This window comes from Podarcis filfolensis (genome assembly GCF_964270895.1).
Source record: "Podarcis filfolensis genome assembly, chromosome: 1".
NCBI classification, from domain to species: domain Eukaryota; kingdom Metazoa; phylum Chordata; class Lepidosauria; order Squamata; family Lacertidae; genus Podarcis; species Podarcis filfolensis.
Window position 1 is genome coordinate 99921096 of NC_139604.1, and position 19195 is coordinate 99940290.

General features: G+C 41.6%; 1 protein-coding gene across 3 annotated transcripts in view; it reads left to right on the forward strand.

The window, feature by feature from the left end:
* Positions 1-17936, forward strand: part of FOXG1 (forkhead box G1) — a 53309-nt gene extending 35373 nt beyond the window's left edge. For 2 of the 3 annotated variants that reach the window (XR_014550637.1, XM_083624102.1), the window contains one exon: positions 15933-17936. The gene's annotated coding sequence lies outside the window, so the exon portion shown is untranslated. Of the gene's footprint in view, positions 1-1353; positions 1457-15932 lie in introns of all 3 variants that reach the window. The other variant, XR_014550640.1, reaches the window with a different exon arrangement.
* Positions 17937-19195: the final 1259 nt, after the last annotated feature.

Below are 19195 nucleotides of genomic sequence, written 5' to 3' on the forward strand. Positions count from 1 at the left end.
ATGCAGTAATGTTTCTGCTTGCTTCTTGCAAAATTGTCTCACACAGATATGACTTGTGAATGCTCTATATGTCACTTAAAGGTAGTGTAGGAACAGTCTCCCTGGGAATGAACCCCAAAGACTTCCTGTACAGTCTGATTCAAAACACAAATAAGTCAATGACTTGAATGGAATCAAATTTAGTCCCACTGATGAGTGTCTGGCACCTTGAGCTTGTTGATATATGAAGCTACAGCAGCGCAGAAAGCAACTGATTTGGGTTTATTTATAATGCTATGCAAGTATTTCCACACCACCTAGAAAGCTAAGTTTAGCCCTGTTGTGCTGCTGTTTTCCCATTGCAGTTCCAATGTAACAGCTTACCACAATATATCAAACATAGACGGTTGTGTAGATGATGCTCAGCCTTCCCCAACTGGGTGGCTTCCACATGTGTTGGACTGCAGCTCTCCACATCCCTAACCATTGTTCATTCTGGCTGGGGCTGATGGGAGTTGCAGTTCAAAAATGCAGAGGACACCATAGCCCAAAGATCTTTGGGATGATCCATAAGTGTCATTATCAGTTCTGCCACATGATGATAGTAGATGTATTCTATTCTTTAATCCCTTGGTACACTGGGACACGGGTGGTGCTGTGGGTTAAACCACAGAGCCTAGGACTTGCTGGTCAGCGGTTCAAATCCCCGTGATGGGGTGAGCTCGGTCCCTGCTCCTGCCAACCTAGCAGTTCGAAAGCACATCAAAGTGCAAGTAGATAAATAGGTACCGCTCCGGCGGGAAGGTAAACGGCATTTCTGTGCGCTGCTCTGGTTCGCCAGAAGTGGCTTAGTCATGCTGGCCACATGACCTAGAAGCTGTACGCCAGCTCCCTCGGCCAATAAAGCGAGATGAGCACCGCAACCCCAGAGTCGGACAAGACTGGACCTAATGGTCAGGGGTCCCTTTGCCTAACATTGTGACATACTTCACTGTACTTAGTCTTTTGGCTTTATTTGAAACATTGTACATTGTATTGTAGTGGCTTTTGAAAAGACGATAGATTAGATACATTCAAGAATATAGTACTTCTGAGAGTAGTTTACTCCTTTTTGTTGAAATCAGCAAGTGGTCAAGCCCCTGTAGATGGCAAAGCAACAGAACACAACAGCCCAATCCTCATGCAATTTAAGATGAAGTATTTGGATTGAAGCCATCATTGGCTTGTATCCAGGTACATCGGGTGAACTAGGCAGCAGCATTGACTTCCTATAAAGAGCCAAATGAACCTTGGATGCCATGGATTCAGCTGTGCCCATAGCCAGCTAGTTAGGCAAATGGTCAGCTAATAGTGGCTTGTATCTGCCCCCTGAAGGATCCTGTGGGAATCATTGCTAAGAAAGGAAAGCAAGAGGAAGGGAGAGGGAGAAAGAGAGAGAAAGAGAGAGACCAAGCAACCAATTCTGGAACGTGAAAGGGTACGTTCAGTTATTTTAGCTTATTTTTGTTAATAATATGTTGAGTTCTGAATAGAGAGATCATGGGAAACTTTATTTATTCAGTTGAATATTTATAAACCAAGCTTGCATAAAAATACAACAAGGTGGTGTGCATTAGACACCATTACAATAAGTGCAATTAAAAATATCAATGAAGACATTAGTAAATACTGGTTGAATAAAAAGAAATTCAGTTTTCAAAGGCCTGCCTGAATAACACTGTTTTTAAGAGATATCGAAAACAAAAGGCAATAATATTCCTGCTTGAACTCTACTAGCAGAGGGTCCCACACCCCAGGAAACATATGTAGGAGAGTTGATGCAAGTTTATTTGGCAAAGAGCAACAGCCGTTAGGGAAGCGATCAAGGTGACACAGGCTTATATAGAGATATTTCCTTTCCTTAGTTTTACATATGCATAGAAGCTGAGTCAGGTACACAGCGAGAGATGAAGAACGAGATGCCTGTCTTATCAGGGCTGGATGCCAAGTTCATCATGACTATACCCAAGGATGAGCCCTATCTCTCCCCTGCATTCCACATCCTTAACCCTCCAATGGCATGGGGAAAATAAAATCATAAGAAGAGCCTGTTGGATCAGGCCCATGGCCCATCTAGTCCAGCATCCTGTTCTCGAAGTGGCTGCACAGATGCCTGTTGGGAAACCCACAAGCAGGACTCAAGCACAAGAGCACTCTTTCCTCCTGCGGTTTTCAGCAACTGGTATTCACAAGCATTGCTTGTGTATAGCCATCATGGCTAGAAGCCTTCAACAGCTCTTTCCTCCATGAATTTGTCTAATCCTCTTTTATAGCCATCCAAGTTGATGGCCATCTATATGCTGTGAGGAAAAGTACCAGGCTTAAATCTCCCCCTGCCTACAGGGCCTGCCACACTAAAGGCTCAGTCTCTAGTAAAGACCAACTGAACCTCAGAGGTGTGGGAAACCACAAGAAGTGCCCCATCAGAGGATCTCTGTGATCAAGGTGGAGCATAAAGGACAATGGTACCTTGGGTTAAGAACTTAATTCATTCTGGAGGTCCGTTCTTAAACTGAAACTGTTCTTAACCCGAGGTACCACTTTAGCTAATGGGGCCTCCTGCTGCCGCTGCATGATTTCTGTTCTCATCCTGAAGCAAAGTTCTTAACCCGAGGTACTATTTCTGGGTTAGCGGAGTCTGTAACCTGAAGCGTCTGTAACCTGAAGCATCTGTAACCCGAGGTACTACTGTATCAGTTTGAGGTTTGGCACCATCATGAAGCATGCAAAAAATGCATTACTTTACACGTATTATGGCAACACAGAGTTAAGCACACATAACCACATGGATGCCACTGAGCCGTAACTCTATAATTCATCAACAAACTCCTTCAGAAACATTTGGCTACCTTGAAACAGATGTATGAGCCGTGAAGATACGAAGTCTTGTCTAAGCTTTTGGAGAGGACACATTTCATTAAACAAAGCATCCATTTCTGATGTTCAGGCTTGTGTGCTTATGTAGTCAAAGTAGCACTACCATAGCACAGCACAGGAGGGAACTATCTTTGTGGAGTCTGAATGAAAACAATGCTAAGGCAGAGGGAGACTAAAAATTACTTGTGGGGGGACGGCATGTGTTCAGTGGTTACGGAATGCTGACTCCTTGTTTGGGGCAGGGGAGAATGTTATGCCAGATGAGAGGATGGAGAAATGTGGAAGAAAGTATGGCTGGCTGGAACATGACAGGACTATTATGCTCTCCAACATTTGGGTTCATATCCCACTTGTTAAGATTATTGATTTGTCACTCTGGAACAATGCAATTTATTTGAGCATTTGTGACACAGCTCACTTCCTGCTAACAGTGACCTGTTCCAGGCTGGCACTGGAGCCCTCCAGTTCCCAACCCAATGACTATTAAAACCCATGAAAGGATAGAATGCTGCAATGCCAATATAGTGTGTCTGCTTTTTCAGATATCCATATCTGGGCACTGTTGAGCCATGTGTGTCTCACACTTATCCAATCCAGCACATAACGTCATTTGCATCACTCTCTGCTTGTGTATAGCCTGCAGCTGTGAAATGTTTTGATCATGGGTTTTGAGCTAGAAATCTAAATATGCCTCATTTATATAGAGATTTTATTCATTATTCATTATTAGATTTATATCCCACCTTTTCTCCAAAGGGCTCAAAGTGACATATATTCTTCCCCACCTCTCCATTTTCCCTCAGAGTAGGTATTCAGCTTTCTATGTGGTGGGAACCATCTTCACAATTTTGATCTTCTGGGCAGTATCACATCCTCTGAATGCCTCATATATGCCTGGTCTCAACAAATCACTCCCCTTAAGCATTTTTTCCCTGTAACCTTCCAATATTTGGGATTAACAATATAGACCATTCAATGATAAATCTGTCTGAGACATCTTAAAAACAATTGTGCTTGATGGCTTGACATGCAGCTGGAAAAGCGGTGGTGTATAGTACTTAGAGGGGGGACCTAGGAAACAGATGGAAGCTGATCTCCTCTCAGCCCACTTTCAGCCTAGCTCACCAGGTTGCTATGAGGATAACATTTGTGAGGAGGAGACCAATATATAAAGAAATACTACCTAGATCTCTGTTCAGAATGCTGAGAAAAAAGAAATGGGAAACTAGCAATAACCCTTTCATGCCTGGTAACTCTTACTTTCAAAGGACCCCATTCCTACAGAGAGATAAGAACACAGGAACATAGGACCCCACTGCCTTCTGCCATCAGACCATCTAGCTCAGTATTGTCTACACTGACTGGCAGCAGCTCTCTAGGATTTTAGATGGGGTTATCTTCCAGTCCTACCTGGAGATGCCAGGATCGAAAGTGGGACCTTTTGCATGTCAAGCAGTTCTATGTTTGCCTTGCAACATGTAGTTACAGGGAACCAGGCAGAGGGCCTTCTCGGTAGTGGCGCCCTCCCTGTGGAACACCCTCCCACCAGATGTCAAAGAGAACAACAACTACCAGACTTTTAGTAGACATCTGAAGGCAGCCCTGTTTAGGGAAGCTTTTAATGTTTGATGTATTAAAGTATTTTAATATTTTTTTGGAAGCCGCCCAGAGTGGCTGGGGAAGCCCAGCCAGATAGATGGGCGGGGTATTATTATTATTATTATTATTATTATTATTATTATTATTATTATTTAGCTCTGCCATTACATTAAGGTTGGCTTAATAGAGATCAGTAGGACTTATTTAGGAGCAGAGCATAAAAGCCATAAAATATGTATTACACACACACACACACAGATGTAGAAATTGTTTTGCTTCTGTCATCTGTTCTGCTGCTAAATTGTGGTAGTTCTTTTCACTTGCATTGGTCATGATGTCATCTTTCGTTAGGGAATCATTTCAGATTTCCAGGAGCTTGGTTTAAAGACCATTCCCTTAAAAAAAAATCATTCTAATTTTCCTCCATGCTGCTATATAGTGGGTTTAGTGCTTAGCATCTGACATGTTTTCTCAACTACTGGTTTATAATGAAACTGCAAACATGAACATACTCAGGGGAATGTGATAAAAGCAACAACAACAACAACAGCATCCCATGATCTCTGCAAAGTAAATGGCAGCTCTAAAATTGTCACATCTGGATCAAAAATATTTCATCTGCTCACCTAAATAAACAAAAATAAACAGAGATAATTAGGATCAAAACTCAATGAATGTTTATTTTAACAGCTTCTTGTTTCTCGTTAATTATTGGAATGGGACATGAAGACCTAAATTCTTAATGTTTGCTTTGCATAGTGTAAAAACAAGAGCAACATAAAACAGATAAGACAGATTGGTAGCTTTCTTACCAGGTAATTTATGATTAAGTTCTCTTTGTGAAACACGAGCGTCTTCCACACTTCTGCAATGATGAGTGCAACTCCATAAATCCAACAGATTGTACATAGGGCTGCTGGGAGGCAGGTTCTCTGCATGGAGTTCAATGTGACTGGTTGCGTTCATGTTAAAATAAAGAAAACCCATTGCCATTTTTAAAATATAGCTCATGATAATCATAGCAGTGTGTTCAATACAGTGCGCATAGATAGGATTTATCCATCTGCCTGACCATCTAAGATAGCTATCATACATCTGAAGGAAACAAATATCAAAGTTAACAGTGAGCACATGAAATGTATTTACCCAAATGTGTATCTCTAAAAGAGGAATGGGGTGGAAGAAGAGTTTAGGAAGAGATGAGTCATGATTAAAGCTGGTCATGCAGGAGGTGGGACTAGTGACAACTCTCATCACCTCTGACTATTGGCTATGTTGGCTGTGGCTAATGGGTTTTGGAGACCAGCAACACCTGCAGGGCCACAAATTCACCATCTCTGATATAAAGGGACTCAGATTTAGCATTCTAGAGGCATGAGCAAGCCAGCCTCCCTCCCTTTCCCTCCCAAACACTCTCTCTGGCAAAGGAGTTACTGGTATGCCTTTGGAAGGTGACCACTGATAAAGGTGGTCCACAGAAGCTAATCATGTGCAATGTTGAGTGGGAGTTGCAACAATACTCACACTGGGAGGCCAAGTCTGTGGTGCATCCCTGTTCCACTGGCTACTCCTGATACTGGTTTTCAATTTTGTTAACTTTTTGTAAAACACACACACACACACACACACACACACACCACACACCATATCCTATGTAAACTAGTCTCACTGGGACTCTAGAAGAAGCACGTAATATAAATCAGCAATTCAATAAAACCATTTACAAGTTCAACTAATACAGAAACCTGAAACCAAACCCTCATGCAAGCAACATTGTGACATAAACCATCAAGGTACTCCTATTTATTTTGCTGTTGTGTACTATAAAGCATCCCCTAATTTACATGGGGGTTACGTTCTTGGCCCCTACACACATGAGTGATATTGTGTGAAGTGAGGAACACCCTCTAAACAACTTTTAAACACCCTCTCTGCCGATCTCTCTCAAATACCTACAAAAAAAATACTGTATACAAAAATATTCACAACTAGAACTGAAGCTCTCAGGCTAGGTGGAGGCTGGAGGATGAACTGGAAAGCGGCTGCTGTTAGGTGGGGAAGCTAAGCAGCATAAACAAAGCCTTGCTGTGCCTCTGGTCTCCTTGGAGCTTCCTCCACCCTCACTGACATCCACTTCGGCCTCCAGGGAGTGTCTCCTCTCAAGCCGCAAGGACTCTCTCCAGCTCTTTCCCACCATTTTTGGATTTGAATTGAATTATTTATGTGTTTCTCAGCACTGTGTGGGGTCGCAAGTAAGTGGGATGGGTGACACTTGTATCTCTCGGGGCACCATGTTCCAAAGAGTGTAATTAGGCTCCTATCCTTTCCAAAAGGCAATCAGTTCATCCAGAGCAGGTGTCAGTCATCAATTGGATGCCTGGATGTGTACACAGCAGTGAAAGAGCAGTGGACAGATTCATGGACATCTTTCTAAAATTGTGGTCTATGTGCTCTTGCATACGGCAGCATGTTGAGTAGCCTGTGATGTTCTGCAGGGTTCCCTGGCTCTATCTAGGACTGTGATACTAATTAAAGAAGCCACCGTCTCCTTGTGGAACTTCCTGCACAAAGAGATTCATTGGCCAACCTCTCATCACTTTTGGATGGTGGGTTATCGTGATGATTGTGTGCACTGAGATTGGTCCGTGAAAGTTACAAAAACAACAACAACCACTAGATGTTTGAAAATCTCTACTTTTAAAATAATGTCTGTTGGACCTGTTTTTACTATTGATTGAAATGGTTTTATGCTGATTTTATGGCTGTTTACGCAACATGTCAGCCAGCATTAGTCTTATCAAGCATCTACTGTGAGCACAGGAAGAGGGCTGTGGGGCCACATCCCCAAGCCCAGCCTTCAACATATCTGCCTACAGGCGTGCCAACTTGAATAAAATATTTGGGGGCTGCAGCAAGCCCCACCCCACATAATCGATCACATGACATGGCACACACACACACACACTATTGGAATGGCAATGCCCATCAACTCCCCCCCCCCCCACTGAGCAGAAAGGTCTGAAGGGGGATTGTAAATACATTTGATTAAGTGCATGTACGAGCCTATCCATAGCTCGAAAACCCCAATCATTCAGGGTTCTTAATTGCTGGGAAGTTGAAGGCACTTAAACTCCATCTTCAAACCTTCCTGCTCAGTACAATAAGATCCAGGGTAGAGTAGGCAGGATTATCGGAGGGTGGCTCGTGTATTTCCCATGCTTTCTGCAAAATAAGGTAGTGGTGCACTTGGTCTAGCCAAAGTTAAGCCCCCCTGAAGCCCCCGTTGATTCCAAAGGCAACAATTTAAGAAAAGGCAGAACTTTCTCACAAAATTCAATGTGATCCCAAGTGCTAAATTCTGACTAGATTGTGCATATGGGTTACAATAATTTATTAAAGTTGCACCAATTTACTTAAGATACATTCTCCCTGTCACAATAAGCCTTTGTTTTAATTGACAACCAATTAAATATTAGAAGTGATAATTAAAAGAGAAAGTTATGTTTGAGCTATCTTAATACTGCCCTGCACCCTGAATTGTATTTTTAAAATAATAATAAAAATAAGGAACAGGTTCGCAATATTTGGTTAAAATTCCTGTCACATGTCTTGTTTCAGAATTAAGCTAATCATACCTTGTGGAGCTGAACGTGTTTTCTTTCAGATTTGGTCACAGGTCCTAGTACTAAATTAATATAATCATAGCCTTTTGTTCTGCTGGGAATAAAATAGTTGTTTAATTAAACATGCCAGTTGTTTATAATATAATGTTTCAGAAAAACTTGTTTGAAAGGAAAGATAAAGATTTATATCAAACATTTCAATCTGACAAGTAAATTACATTTCCTCTGCCATAACGAGAGGTAAAGCAGAAAATAATGATTACAACATCTGTAACTTGCGTTGTTCCTCAGAGGAACTGAGCACTTGTTCTCATTATTCAGAGATGTGATATGCATTTGCCTACAAAGGTGACCTTTACACTCTAGAGATTAAAGCAGCATGTTTTTCCACCTTTAAAATAGAGCTCCATGGTTGATCTTCAAATTCTTTGCATCAACTTATAACCATTGCTTTCCAATGAAATATTTCAGGGGGAGGGGGTGGGAATACACACAAAGAGATGAGTAAATGACTGTATTAAAACTGCCAAAAGATTTATTTTTTGTCTATGGATTTACATTTATTAAAACAGAAATCACCAGTATAGCACCGACAGTGTGGTGCACTGGTTAGAGTATTGGACTAGGGTTACACCCACACCATACATTTAAAGCATGTTTAAAGCATTTGGCTTCTCCCAAAGAATCCTGGGAACAGTAGTTCACACCTAACAGAGCCACAATTCCCAGCAGTCTTAACAAACTCCAGTTCCTAGGATTCCTTGGGGAAATGTGGCCTAAGACTGAGGAGACCCTGGTTCAAATACCCATTTAGAAAAAAAAACCCCAAAACCTCACACAAAGCACACTAAATGCGAAATTGTGGTTGAAATATACAGTACAGTGGTACCCCGGGTTACATACGCTTCAGGTTACATACGCTTCAGGTTACAGGTTCCGCTAACCCAGAAATATTATCTCAGGTTAAGAACTTTGCTTCAGGATGAGAACAGAAATCGTGTAGCGGCGGCACAGCGGCAGCAGGAGGCCCCATTAGCTAAAGTGGTGCTTCAGGTTAAGAACAGTTTCAGGTTAAGAACAGACCTCCAGAATGAATTAAGTTCTTAACCCGAGGTACCACTGTACTAGGACTAGAGCTGCTTAGAAGGTCTGTATCTGTATGCAGGACCCTTTCCTCCAACTCAAATAAAATGGGTATCCAATGCACCTGTTGTGAATTACTGAGAACTGTGGGAGACATTTTACTGGTTTACTGCAGTGAGCTTTGCCTTTTGACAAGCATTTCTTTGACATATTGTATTTGTTCATAACGGAACTAAATTAGAATACTTTCGATCACAATCCTAAACCATTGATCTAGCTCCTATTTTTCCATTGCCATCATAATAACATGTTTTGTGACACTGTGCTAGCAAATATTTTAAGCTATCATTGTGTAAAGGAGACAGGAGATGAAGTTTCACAGATGTTTTGTTGAATTCAATGCAGCTACAGCACTGAATACCACCCCTGGAGTTAAGAGTGACCAAGTAAGGTACCCAAGTTTGCTGATGACATTAAATTATCCTGGGTGGTAAAAGATAAGGGGAGTTGTTGTTGTGAGGGGCTCAGAAAGAATCTCTCCAAACTGAGTGAATGGGCACGAAAATGGTAAATATGGTTCACTATAAATAAGTGTAAAGTAATGCACATTGGGGAAAAGCATCCTAACTGCACACATACAGGCACATAAATCCTGATGGAGCCTGAACTGGTGTTGGCTGACTAGATAAGAATTATTAGGCCATGGTACATGGTTCAATGAAATCACTTAGCCAGTGAGAGAAAAAGAAATGCAACCTCCAAGTTAGGAATTAATAGGTAAAGAGTCAAAAATAAAACTACCAATGTAAGGTTACCAGATTTTTTTTTTCAATGAATCCAGGGACACTTTAATTAATTAATTAAAAACTACACGTTTGGGACGTTGATTCTGCAGCGATGGCGGTGGCAGAGGAGTGGCCGCTGCCTTGACCTCAACCGCCACGTTTCCCCTTCCTCCGAGGCTTCTATCTCCTTTCTCCATGAGTCTGGGCAGTCCCTGAGTTGTTGGTTCTTCGGTCCTGGTGGTGGGGAAGTGATGTGTGGTGGGTCAGGCATGGAAGGCAGAGAAGGAGGGCCAAGAGAGGCGGCGGTGAGGCTCGGGCAGTGTGATGCCTCCCTTCCCATCGGAGCAGCCCCAATCCCATTCCTACTTGCGTGCAAGCAGGAGGGGGCGGGCATTCCTCAGCTGGGAAGGGAGGCTTCCCATTGCCTAAGTGAGAGATCCCTGCCCTCTCCTGCTTGCACACAAGCTCTGATAGGCAGCGTGAAGCCTCTCTTCACAGCTGAGAGATCCCCACGCCGACCCTGCTTTTATGCAAGTAGGAGTTGGGAGGCTGCTCTGATAGGCAGCATGAAGCCTCCCTTCATAGCTTAGTTGCTGGGGTCAGGGAAGGTGGAGGCTGCATCTTAGAGCCCCTGCACCACCATCATATGGGGACTTCCGAGCAGCTCCTGAAGCCAGCCAGAGCCAACTGCTCCAGGCTGCTGAGACTGCCACGGCTGCATTTCCTGGGGACATTAGATGAAATCCGGGGACATTCCGGGGACAGAATTTGACCGGTGACTTATTTGCAAATCTGGGGACTATCCCCGGGAAACGGGGATGTCTGGTAACCCTACCAAGGCCATAATGGCTTTATACAAATCTGTGATGCAACCACACTTGGAATGCATGTACAATTCGGTTGTACTCAAACTTCTTCCTCTTCCATTCCTCATGTGAGAGATATAAAAATATCCCATAGTACTTAACTCAAGTACTATGGTCATTGTTTTAAACCACCACTTCCCCCTTTCACTGTTCCTCTCTTCTTGCTCCCATGCCATGTCCACTGCTGTTGTGCAAGCTGCCTTCACTTTTGCTCTCCTACCCTACCCTGACTTCATGTAAATTTAGGGTTGGGATGGGGTACCACATGCCCTTCAATAGGGGCTTCATGCTGACATTCTCACAATTTTATTGTAAATAGAGAAAAAAAGGTAGATTTACTAGTTGAAATTCTACCATGATCTGAAAGTGAAAGAAGAGCCAAGTGGACCAAGAACCTTTAAAAAGTGTGTGTGTGTTTGTAATGAATTTCAGTGATATATTTTGTCTGACGAATGAGGTCATACGACTTCAATGCAATCTTATCACAATAAGTTCATTTGTCAACATTCAAGTGAATTGTGTGTAGAGGGGAAAGCACGTGGCTTAGAAATAATTTCTAGTCCTGACAATGTGTGTCTGTCACTAAAGCAGTCTATTCCAAAACAGATACATCACAGCAGTAACGAGAAAAGAAAGCCTGGTTTAATTTGAACATGCATTTATCTTCATAAAACCCAAGCGGTTCTCCAAGGATGTCATTTTACAGATTTGCCTTGGACCGATTTAAAATCGGCACATATGCTTTATTTTCTTGTGCACAACAGGAGTGAAGATGGGTATGATTTTCCCCCTTTTGCAGGGGTGAAATAGGTTGCCTGTCAGTTGGATTTAGGCGACAGTCTGTCTGCAGGCCGTAAGATGATCTGCATAGTGCCAGAGGAAAGCGGGCAAAATTCCTGGCTTGCAAGTACAGATACTGATCTACCTTAGCCACCTAAACAATGCCTCACCTGTTTGCCTTGTCCATACCTTATTTTACGCAGTCTAATGCTTGTTTTGTTTGACTTTTCTTTTATTTCTGTGGATCTGAGCTTTGATACACTTTGGGGACTACATAAACACAGTGTTGTACTTGAACATCACCATACTTCACAGTACTCTGGTGGCTTAAGACCACCACCCCCTCAGCAAGAACAGCACTGTTATTGAAAATTATGAGCCCAGGACCAAATAAGTAGGCCACATACACCAGTGTTTGATCTACCAGACGAGTGTCCAATGACATTGAATGTGAGATTCTACTAATTACTGCACTGTGTACCCTCAGTTAAAATTTCTTCCACTGGAACTAGTAAAAGGCTTTCTATTTTTATTAATTATTTTCCAGTGGCTGATAGCTAGGAGATAAGTTACTATAGCGTTTAGAATTCTATCCACTCATTTTCCAGACAGAAGTATGTCGCTGTGTACAGCCTCTTTCACATAGGAATGAAACAGAAAACTCAGTCCACTTTCTCAGTAAAGTATAATATAAATATTTTACCACCGTTCATTATTGGCTTGCTGATAGCTAGTCCAGCTTTGCCAACAGGAATCGGAGGGGGTTGTGTGCGCCTTGTAACTATATTTGTGCTGGGAAGCGTGGAGACAAATATCCGTGCAAAACAAATGAAGAAAATGGAGGCAAACACACACACACACACACACACACACACATCCTCAATGGAAACTAAACAAGCATTTCTCTAAAGTGCTGACACTTGGTATTATTTAATTTGCATACAGCACATTTCACTTGGGCTGGAGAACAATTAAGTTAACAAATAACGAAATCATCTGTACTCTTAGGGGTAATTTAACATGACTTGATTTTAAACTGTTTTACTTTGGCGTTACAAGGAACAGTCTCTATTTCATGCCAAAGCTCATCAATTTAAATCAATGGAAAACACTGAGACCGTAATGAATTGTGAGATGAATGAAGCAGGACTGAAAGCAAATATTCTGGCGACTCAAAGGATTGGCCTGAATCGGGCTGTTATTTGAAATACAGTTAAATATAAGAGGCTGGTTCTTCATTTATGTTGTCATATGAATAAGAAGTGTTCACGTTCATAATCAGTGGTGCAGTGGTAAAATCTGGAGTTCAGGCACTCATGGAGTAGTCTCCAAGGGCACAACTGACCCCCAAGGAGAGTCCAGAAATCAAGGAAACTATATTGATTTATTTTATATGAGGGGTGGGTGTAAAACACACACACACACACACACACACACACACACACACACACACACGAGTGCTACCTCGTCAAAGAGCATAATACCTAGTTTATAATGCCTGTGGCATAATGCTACACTCCTGTGTATAAATTGCCTCTGAGGAAGCTCCACTGGTTTCACTGGTGCTTACTTCTGACTATATAGGCTCAGATTTAAAAAGCTTGAACAAAAGATCTTCAGCCAGCTGCAGTACATTTGGCTTTTAACTGGAAATGTAAACAGTCTGAAAAGAACTGCTACTATTTAGACTGCTAGTGTGAAGAAGGAACACCATCAAAGAAATGGAAAGACGTATCCTCTGCTTGATTATTTTCTTCATTCTCTGACTTCCTCTGTTCTAATCTGTCACAAATAATAGTAAAACTCGAAAGTGTCATGATCAGATCATTCACTTGACACAGCAAGAAGGATTTATTCATTACCCTGAAACTCCGGCAGATGACATCATTGTTCCTGCTCAAAAAAAGCTGCACCCCTCCCCCAATGTCTTCTTCACTACACCACTCTTCATAATGTTACAGAGGTGACATTCATCGCAAAAAAATGTAACTGCAGAGTTTGGAAGCACAAGCGTACAGAATTCTCTAAATTATCCCGTGAGTCTTCATTTAAGCTAGTTAATTTGGAACACAGTGCAACTAATTTACCTTATAGTCATGGAGGACATTTAAAACAGCCATCTAATCAGATGTTCTGATAAAATGGGGATGCATTTTCTATTGTTTGCATAATTAAATAACCACATTGGACATGAAGAGTGAATCTGAACCCTCAAGACCTTAAGAAATGTCCATATACTTCTTTAGGATTGTGGTGTATGGATCCAGTGCATGACTGATAGAAGGTTAATGGAGAGTGTAATTAGAAAGCTCTAATATTGATCACTGTTTCAAAAATTCATTCACTTGGGAGCTGCATACAGACAAAGATCTGAAGCAGCTTTGGAAGACTGCAGTTCACAAACCACTTATTCCAGTGAATAGAATCCCTAACAGTCTGAGCAAGTGGACTGCAAATGGTCCCTATGAATTTTAATCCTGAGCATTGACATGAGAAAATCTCATTCACTAGTTGACACCCGTTCAAGCCCAGACTATAGATTGTTCATGGTAGAGATGCATGGATGGATGAATCAGGTTCCAACCTGTGTCACTTTCAACTATATTTTTCCCTCAGTCTATGCTGTTCCATTTTTTGCTTGTCTTTGCCACTTACATTTTTAGACCTTCCTCTTTTTTTACACAGACACCCACCCACCATTATTCACAATTTTATAAGGTGGTGCTAGGGATTCCTTTGAAATTTGCTCTTCCTTTACACAGATAGCAGCTATCTTTCAGTCATCTTTTTATATCCAAGTCTCTGGGAGACACTATGTAATCCAGTGGTGTCCAAACGTTTTTCAAAGAGGGCCAGATTTGATGAAGTGAAGGGCCGTGAGGGCCGACCAAAGGGCCAACCTTTTTTTTTAGGATTGAAGTTGTTGAGCTTTTTAAAATGATTTTACCCCAAAGTTGTTGAGCTGTTTTTAGGATTGAAGTTGTTGAGGTTTTTTATAGGATTTTACCCCAGAAAATAAACTGCCACAGAGGCCAGATTAAACCGATTGGTGGGCCGGATTAGGCCTCCAAAACGGACTTTGGACATGCCCGATGTAATCATATCCCAGTCCCTTGCAGCCACATTTTTAATGCCAGTGTGCTGGCTGCTGCAGCAGCTGGGCTTTCTAGTAGTTTGCAGCAGCTTTTACCAGTGGAAAGAAAGCCTTCAGACTTCAAAGGCAGCCCTTGGACCACCTTGTAAAACCCAAGGACTGCAAAATGAAAATTCAGAGAAATGCAGAGTAAGCTGGGAAACTACATTCTCATCTGCACAGTGGTGCAGGAGGTGCAGATCAGGTCAACTAACTCCTCAATATGGTGAAAACAAATTTCTGTCACATACCTAGTCCATGGTGAACAAACTGGTCATGTGAGAACATTGAGTCCAGATCACCACCGTTCCAAAAGTAACACCTAATCTCATCCTAGGCATGCCATTTCCATCACCTGGAAACTGAAATACAGGATTTAGGAGGCATCTGAGAAGCCTACTACCCAGAAAGCAGATGAAGACTGAAGGGCTCCATAGCAAAATTTTTGACATTGATTTGGACTAAGGCATGATCCTGCACACACCACAATTCTGCATGTGCAACTGTCCCACACTTTCCTCCTCTAGCTTCAGATCCTCACATCTGAACCTATGCTGTTATGAAGGGTTCCCCAAACTGCAACATTACATTTTCAGGGAGCGCAGAGGAGGGTGTAGGAAAGCTCTAATCACACAATTTAAGATACTAGTCTTTGTCCTCTGAGCTAGGTTTTTTTTTGGTGAACGCATGTTGATTTTCTGCCATATTACCCATGCCACAGGCTGAGAAAGATGCTTCACTGCCAACCAGATGTGCTGAACTCTGTATGAATAGACTTTGGCAACCACAATTTCTTGAGCAGCTGGAGCCTGCAATCAGATTTAGAATAAGCCAATCTGAGCCGAATGCAGCACACATAGCTGCCAGTCAGATGACTAGTTCATCCTGTGGACACATGTTCATCACAGGATGATCAAACACAGTGGCTGCTTAGTGTTCAGGATCTCACGGGCATAGATCCCACTTTTCTGTAGCATAGGAGATTGGCTTTGTGTCATCCATCTCTGGCTTCAGAGAACTGGTCAACATAAAGATCCACACGTATTTATTTCTGAATCAATTGTATTGTTTTGAAAGCCGTTAAAGAGGCGTGTTTAAGAAAGGAGTCTTTCAAAGGCAACACTTTCCTGTTGTCAGTAAATAATGTTGTCAATTGTCTCTTTTGCAGAACACACAGGCTGAATCTCATCTGCAAGCAATGAAGCAATGATCTGTGAGCCCTGGAAGCACTAGTAAAAACTAAATCTGCGGAGGGACAGAAGATTTCAGCTCAGCTTTTTTTTATTGTGAACTGTGAGATCATGTCTATTTGTGGATCTTTGTCTTCCATAACTGACAATGGGAGTTGTATGATGATCCCTTGAACGAGGTCCCTGAATACTATTCTGTTCCAGTCTTTACTTCAGATCAGTTTTTTCTCTTCAAGATTCTGGACTATTAATAGTTTGCACATATGGGAAGCATCATTTAGTGAATGGAGTCTTATGAGGTGGGGTTCTGCCTCACACTTCCTACACTCCTGACAGGCATGCAAGCAAATCTTTACATCCTGGATATGTTGCTATCAAAATCAAGAGAACCATCTAGAGAAACATAAAATCGCCTTTAATGAGGCTAATGGGATGACTTGGGAAATGAAAACTATTCTCAGCTCTTCTGTGCTCTTCATTTGTTTCATTTCATTTCAGATTGCTGCAAATCATTAAGGGGTGTTTGTAAAAAGTAACCAGGCTAAGTGATTTAGTTATGATACTTAGTGGAGCTTCATGAAATCAGATGAGTTTCTTTCCAATTTAGCAGAGTGTTTGCTATTGCCTTGTGAAAACAGATGGAGTTAGTGGGACTTCACAACCGATTTGTCTGAATCCTGAACTGAATCAGGCTGTATTGTACCCATTTTTCTTCATTTTGTACTGAATCTGGATCAGGCTGAGGTAGTTACAAATCACCACAGAGTCGAAACTATTTGTAGTGATTTGAGCTGATCTGGAGCTCAGCCACGATGCACAGCCTAACAATCACCAGGGGGTTATTGTCAAGATAAAATGGGAGGGGATACAAAGACCCTCCTGAACTACATGAAGGAATGGTAGGCTGAAAGAAGACTTAGAAATAAATAAAAATTATAGAAAGATAACTCTCCCTAGTTATGCAGGTGCATGGTTTGGGGGTGCACCTGGATTGGGAAGTGACATAGCTCAGTGGTAGAGCAGTTGCATTGCATACAGAAGGTCCCAGGTTCAGTCGTCAGCATTTCCAGGTAGGAATGGGAGAGACCTGTGTCAGAAATTCTGGAGAGCTCCAGCCAGTCAATGTAGACAATACTGAGCTAAATGGACCATTAGTCTGACTTGGTGTAAGGCAGCTTCCTATGTACCTATCCAGTTCTACCACTATTGTGAAGATAGTTATGGTGTTCCTAGACTGGGTTAGCTTGACCTCAGTTGTCCATGCACTGGTAACCTCCAAGGTGGATTACTACTATGCACACTATGTGGGGCTACCCTTGTGTTAGTGTATTGCAATAATCCACTGTCAAAGCTGGCCCACAGGGTGTATGTGGGGGGGGGTAGGGGGGAAATAAAGATTTAGTTCACTGGATCAAAAAGATTCCCCACCCTTGCCTTATATACTTTGTAGATCACTGCAGTTTGCAGCAGAGCTTCTCCTTCAAGTTCCAAAGATATCAGAAACTCACTCTATGGTAACTCAGAGCAGCGCTTTCTCTCAGTGTGGCTGCTCCTGTTCTGTGGAATGGTATTTCTGTTGAGATACAACAGGCTACGACTATTTCTCATTTCTAGAAGCAAATGAAGATATTTTTGTTCAGTCAAGCTTCTTCAGTTGGATTAATAGGTTTCTGTCATGGGTGTGTATTGTTTACAAATTCATTTTCTGTTTTTTTGTGCTGTTTATAACTGTTTTATGAGCAGTTTTTGTTACATTTTATATATCACATGGGGATATATGTAGAAGGTGATGAATAAATAACAGTAACAATCATTTATTTGGAAGATATCGAGAAAGCCCATTGCAAGGTCTTTAAAGCAGCTGCCCAAAGATTGCTAGTGAATTAAGTCTCCATCCATGAAATACTGACATTCAACAAGAGCTTAGAGATCTAGTTTGACCTCTCTTAGATCTGAGAGTATTACATTGTTATGTTCCTTTTTTTAAATGGTGCGTGCACCCACCATTTTCTAGGTGTAGAAAAATATACTTTTTAGAGTATAATGAGGCCATATCAAGGTTTTCCATTCTAAAGGTAATGTGTTTTTTCCCCTTTAAGACAACATACTTTACCATTTTTAACTTTTCTCATCATATTTTTGACAGCAGGTTTTCCAATTTTGACAGGTTTTTAAAAGTAATTTTAACAGATGAGTGATTTCTCCTCCAGCAAAGTCAGATTATGTGAAATGTCAATGTAAAAACCATATACTGTGACACATAATCATTTTTAGCTGAATTTACTTATTAATTTTACTTGCTGTAGCTAATAAACCCTAAGTGCTTGGCTAATTGTATTGCTTATTTAAATATTTTAAAGGGTGTATTTTAAAATTGCATTTCTTATTCTGACTCCAAATTTTTTTCAAGGCCGCCATGATCTGTCACACATTCATTATGAGTCTAGGAATCAGCATCACAACTGGGAAATCTCAGTTCAAAGAACTGAGTCAATGAAGAATCACAATGCACATTCTCTTTCCTTTAAAGGCCAAACATATTTTCAGAGCACTTCCAGTGAACCTCGTCCACACACCACATCAGGTTGGTTTGTACCATCAGCAGAATAAATTAGTATATCACTTCCTGGTCTTTAGGCAGCAGGTGGGGATTCGATGTTCGACAGCTTTCTGCACGTAGAACACTAACATGCCAAGGAGAAAGAATTGACATAGTCTTCTCCTTGAGTGCAAGGAGAATTTCCTTTTTGCAGGAACTTTTCCAAACATGCAAACTCCACCTGCATTTTGGTGTAGCATACAGCAGGAAAATATTTACCACTTGATTCTGTGTGTGCGCGCGCGCACACACACACACAGAGTATATAAATATGGTTTTAGAATTCCAGATCTGGAAAGAGGTGGCTTGAAGACTGATAGGTAGCTGTGTTGGTCTGCCGTAGTCGAAACAAAATAAATTTAAAAAAATTAAAAATTCCTTTCAGTAGCACCTTAGAGACCAACTAAGTTTGTTATTGGTATGAGCTTTCGTGTGCAATGCACACGTCTTCAGATACACTGAAACAGGTTTAGCCTGTTAGACTGCAGAATCTTTCTTTAACATTTGATGTTGGTGCTATTCATATTGCTGGTTTCGAATACATCCATACAGAGATGGGGAAGCTCAGCCTGGAGGCCAAATGCAGACCTCCAGGCATCTTTATCCTGCCCCTACAACCTTCCCTGTCCATATCCATGCCCA